The 5,602-nt window shown below is 44.0% G+C and overlaps 1 pseudogene; it reads left to right on the top strand.

Moving 5' to 3' along the window:
* The first annotated feature begins 4,387 nt into the window (after positions 1-4,387).
* Positions 4,388-5,481, top strand: LOC112065047 (heterogeneous nuclear ribonucleoprotein D-like; annotated as a pseudogene).
* The last annotated feature ends 121 nt before the right edge of the window (positions 5,482-5,602 follow it).

Raw genomic sequence — 5,602 nt, 5'->3', positions numbered from 1 at the left:
ACTTCACTCTGTATGACAGACTCTAGGTCCATCCACCTCACTACAAATAACTCAATTTCGTTTCTTTTTATGGCTGAGTAATATTCCATTGTATATATGTGTCACATTTTCTTTATCCATTCATCTGTCGATGGACATTTAGGTTGTAAAGCATGACTTTTAAAAACTGGAAACAGGGGAAAAGATTCTCCTTAAATGTGGAAATTAAAGTGAAAATTGTGTTTGTCTATAGAGTCTACATTTTTCTGCAGACACACACATGACACACTTACAGGTAGTCTATATACCCCGGTTCTGCCTAGAGAATTACAGGGAACAGTGATTGATACACTCAGGAAACAGGCTATGAGACAATAAGTGGCTACATCTAGGCCTACTTCCTGCCCCTAAGACGTTTTCATAATAACCCAAGAACTTTTGGAAAACACAAAGGACAATTTGAAATTTAACTGTTTATCATCAGCTGCCGGGGAAAATATGCCCCCAAAAGTGCAACCCCAAATATATCTGAACCTATTCTCCAATTCAGCATCACCCAGGGAATCTATGGGATCCTTGTAAAAGCACTCAGTCCAGACACCTTAAGATGCCAATCATACCTTACCAGGCATCTGCATACCAGCCAGATATAATCCATAAGACCATCTTGCATGTATTTAGCTCTTTACAGTCTCCAAAGAGGTTTAAGAGCACACTGGTACCCAATCATATTCCTTTGCTATTTTAGGAGGCAGGGACACGATTGTCTAAGTTGTTTCTCTAACCCATTGTTCAGTAAACACAAAGTGCCCAGCTTACAGCTGAGTAAATGTTTGCCAGGTTGAATTGACCTAAAAAACTCTGACAGACAGAGGAAAGCTGATAAGTTGAGCATGCAAAGCTTTGGTTTCTTCTCTGTGATGAAGTAACTTTAAAAAGAGGAATGGAGACTTCTAGTTTCTCGAGCCAGACCCACAAAGGAAAAGTCTGCAAGAACTAACCTCTGATTCTATGGAGCACAGAATAGTGGGCTCAGGGAGAAGGATTGGCCTTGGGGTGGGGGTAGTGACTATAAGGGTGACAGTGGGGGGCTTTGGGGTTCTTCTCATGTTCTTTTCTTGTAATGGGTGCTGATTACATGGGTGCCGTTCAGTTTGTGAAAATTCATAGAGTCATACACTTATGCGCACTTTTTTGTTTTGTTTTGTTTTGTTTTTTGCGGTAGGCGGGCCTCTCACTGCTGTGGCCTCTCCCGTTGCGGAGCACAGGCTCCGGACGCGCAGGCTCAGCGGCCGCGGCTCACGGGCCCAGCCGCTCCGCGGCATGTGGGATCTTCCCGGACCGGGGCACGAACCCGTGTCCCCTGCATCGGCAGGCGGACTCTCAACCCCTGCGCCACCAGGGAAGCTCTATGTGCACTTTTCTGTAAATGTATTCGATGTCAAAAAAGTTTATATAATAGCAATCCTTTACAGGCAATCCAACTTCAAATAATAGAACCTCTGAATAACCTGAAGTTGTGTTTACCCTTGAACATTAGTTAATTAATTGAGAGTCTGGGATTCAGATCAGGTGGCTTGGGTTGGAATCCTGGCCCGGCCACTCCCTAATGGGAGATCTTGGCTATGTTACATAACATCTCTAAGATTCTGTTTTCTCATTCGTAGAGTAGGCAGATAATGATACCAACATAACTGAGGTGTCAAGAACACAGTCATCTCTCAACAAATAGTCCTCTCAGAGTTGCTATAAAATCTCAGTTGCGTACAGACGCTGTAGAATCTCAGTCTGCATACAAATCTCAGTCGCTGAATTTAGATGTGCAAGAACTTCAACTTTCTTTCTGCCTCTATACCTGGCCTTATTTATTTATTTATTTTTAATTCTTATTCCTTTGGGCAGCAGAAACAATCTCTGTCATTTCAGGGATTCCTGCCCTCACCCTGGGATTATGTCTGAGATTCAGGTGACATCGATATTGCTCCCTGCTGTATCTGCTTAGCTGTTCTCACTCCCACCTGATGTGGGGTGGTGTCCACACAGATTCCGTCAGGTTCTTTCGAGTCCTCTTAGCTACTCCTCTGCTCCTCCGGGGAACGTGGTGCTATTGTACTGCGCCTGTTCCTTGCCAGGGTGATAGCGCTGTGTGAGGCTGTCTCGGGCTGTCCGTCTAGATATGTGCACATTTTCTACTCTTGACCCACCAGCACCACATCTGAGAAAGTGGTTTGCCTTCCCCCTAGCCCTGCCCCTGCCTATCCTGCTTCAGCCAATGGAAGGAGCAGGTCACAGTGACCCTTGTGTTAGCAGAATGGCTAAGCTGGTGTAACACAAGGGATTCTGAAAACCAAGAGAAGTTTATTTCTCTCTCTCCCATGTGATGGTCTGGGCTGTAAGGGCTGTTGGGCAACCTGCTTCGTGACGTCATTCGGGGAACGAGGCTCTTTCCATGTGATTATTCTACCACCCCTTAAAGTATGTATTTCTTCCTCTCCATGGTCAAAGTCAGACTCAGCCATATTCATGTTCCAGATCACAGGTTGGAGAAGAAGTTCAAGCAAGTCATCCCTTTCAAGCAGGTGAGGCAGAAGTTACTCAGAACGTTTCCCCTCACGATCTTTTGATGAGACCTTATCTCACGACCACCCCACAGGCTTGTCCAAGCCTTTCTTCTGACTACGCTGTGTACTGTCTTTCTGGTAGAGATAGCACCTTCATCATTCCCAGTGGTGTTTATTTTCCCTTTTCCATTACTTGGTGTCCATGGAGAACTTGGCCTGCTCCTTAATTGGCTTTGAGAGTGAAAAGATAGTGGAAACTATGGAAGTAGAATCAACAAGACTTGACAACCAATTATAAGTAGTTGGTGACTATTTTAGATTCCACGCATAAGTGAGTCCATATTTGTCTTCTGTGTCTGCCTTACTTCACTCAGCAAACACCAGCCCCAGGTTTAGCCATGTTGTTGAAGTGGCAGGATTTCCTTCTTTTTAAAGGCTGAATATCACTTTATTGTATATATGCATTATATCTTCTGTAACTATTCGTCTCTTGATGGACATTTACGTCGCTTTCATACTTTGTTTATTGTGAATAATGCTGCAATGAACTAAAATAGTCAAACTCATAGAAGCAGGGGTTAGTGGGAGGAGGAAATGGGGAGATGTTGGTCAAAGGGTACGAAGTTTCTGTTATGCAAGATGAATAAGTGCTGGACATACTAATGTACAGCAATGTGACTGTCGTTAACAATATTGTATTGTATACTTTAAATTTGCTAAGAGGATGGGTCTTAAGTTTCTCATCACACACGCACACACACAAAAGAAGGAAAATGGTAACTGTGGGGTGATGGATCTGTTAATTAACTTGATTGTGGTGATTGTATGTATATCAAATATCAAGTTGTACATCTTAATTATATATAATTTTTATGTATCAGTTATATATCAACAAAGCCAGAAAAATGGTTAGTAAAACAGAAGGAGGAATTGAAGTTTTGTTGTTGTTGTTGTTTTTAATGTTGAGCCTGGAGTGACATGAGCTGATATGGGAAATACCAGAAGAGGAAAAGATTTAATGAGAATTAAAAAAAATAATAATCAAAATAATGATAATAACAATGTCTGGCATACATTATGTACTGAGAATTTTGAATTTCTTACTCCATTCAATCTTCAAAACCCACTTAACTTATTTACAGTCCTCCCTCGGTATCTGTGAACCCTCGTGGATACCAAAATCTGGGGATGCTCAAGTCCCTTGCAGTTGGCCCTCTGTACCCATGAGTTCCACATCCGAGGATACAAAGGGCCAACTGTACGTGTTTTCCTAATTTAAGGATGAGGAGCCTGGGGGCACAGTGTGTTAACACAAATTGCCTCAGGTCATGTGGCTTGAAGCAGCAGCGCAGAAAGTGCATCTTGGCTCTGGAAATCCAGAGCCTCTGCATGTAATCCCTGTGCTATACTGTAACCCCTTCTATACTGAGAAGAATCTGATTTTAGAATTAGGGATGAATTATGTCTGGGAAGCTGGGAAAATTCAACGCCTAGGAGAGATGATGGCTGAGGGTGTCTCAACAATCGAGGGCTGGAATCATCTGGAAGCATCTATTCATCTTTCTTTCATTGTTGTTGACTGCTTGCTGGGACCTAAGCTGGACTGTCAACTGGTGCACCAACTGGTCTTTGTGTGTGGGCTGGGCTTCCTCACAGCATGGCCACCTTAGATGATGTGGATGTTTCTTATGGCAGCTTATGGAGAAAGTGTTTTATGTAACTTTGGCCTAACCAGCAAGCTGCATGGAAGCTGCATCACTTTTCTGAAAGGTATGATAGTATTAAAATAGGTCCACAGATATTTTGATACTCCTTCCTTCAAAGAGTGGCACCTAGGCTGTGCTGCCCTGACTCGGACTGCAGACCAGCACCCCCGGGCTGACAACTCCGCCGCTATGAAGACATGAAGGAGTACAGCAACAGAGAGGAATTCACAGAGGGATCCGAGATCAACTAGAGCAAGCATCAGCAGAATGACGCTAAAATGGTTATTAGAGGCTTGAGCTGGGATACAAGCAAGAAAGAGCTGACTGAATATCTGTCTCGATTTGGAGAAGTTGTAGACTGCACAATTAAAACAGATCCAGTCGCTGGAAGATCAAGAGGATTTGGATCTGTGCTTTTCAAAGATGGTGATAGTGTTGATAAGGCACTGGAACTGAAAGAACACAAGCTGGATGGCAAATTCATAGATGTTAAAAGGGCCAAAGCTTTAAAAGGGAAGGAACCCTCCAAAAAGGTTTTAGTAGGTGGATTGAGCCCAGATACTTTGGAAAAACAAATTAAAGAATATTTGGGGGCTTCCCTGGTGGCGCAGTGGTTGAGAATCTGACTGCCAATGCAGGGGACACGGGTTCGAGCCCTGGTTTGGGAAGATCCCACGTGCCGTGGAGCAACTGGGCCCGTGAGCCACAACTAGTGAGCCTGCGCGTCTGGAGCCTGTGCTCCGCAACAAGAGAGGCCACAACAGCGAGAGGCCCGCGCACCGCGATGAAGAGTGGCCCCCGCTGGCCGCAACTAGAGAAAGCCCTAGCACAGAAACGAAGACCCAACACAGCTAAAAATAAATAAATAAATTTATTTATTTATTTATTTTTTAAAAAAGAATATTTTGGAGGCTTTGGAGAGATTGAAAATATTGAACTTCCACAGATACAAAAACAAACGAAAGAAGAGGATTTTGTTTTATTACATATACAGCTGAAGAGCCAGTAAAGAAATTGTTAGAAAGCAGATATCGTCAAACTGGTTCTGGGAAGTGTGAAATCAAAGTGGCACAACCCAAGACATAGGCAGCAACAGAAGCAACAAAAAGGAGGATGAGGTGCTGCAGCTGGTGGACGACGTGGTGCTAGGGGTCGTGGCCGAGGCCGACAGAGCACTTGTGGCAAGGCATCCCGAGGGGGTGGCAAATCACCAAAATGACTACCAGCCATACTAAAGGGGGATGTTGGAGAAAACAGGCAGAGATTGCTAAAGTAAGCCATCCTGCAGGACGACATTGAAGATTGGTCTTCTGGGGCTTCCCTGGTGGCGCAGTGGTTGAGAGTCCACCTGCCGAT

This window comes from Physeter macrocephalus, chromosome 8 (genome assembly GCF_002837175.3).
Source record: "Physeter macrocephalus isolate SW-GA chromosome 8, ASM283717v5, whole genome shotgun sequence".
Classification (NCBI taxonomy): Eukaryota; Metazoa; Chordata; class Mammalia; order Artiodactyla; family Physeteridae; genus Physeter; species Physeter macrocephalus.
Note: the sequence above shows the minus strand (reverse complement) of the source record. Positions and strands in the feature narration are given on the sequence as shown.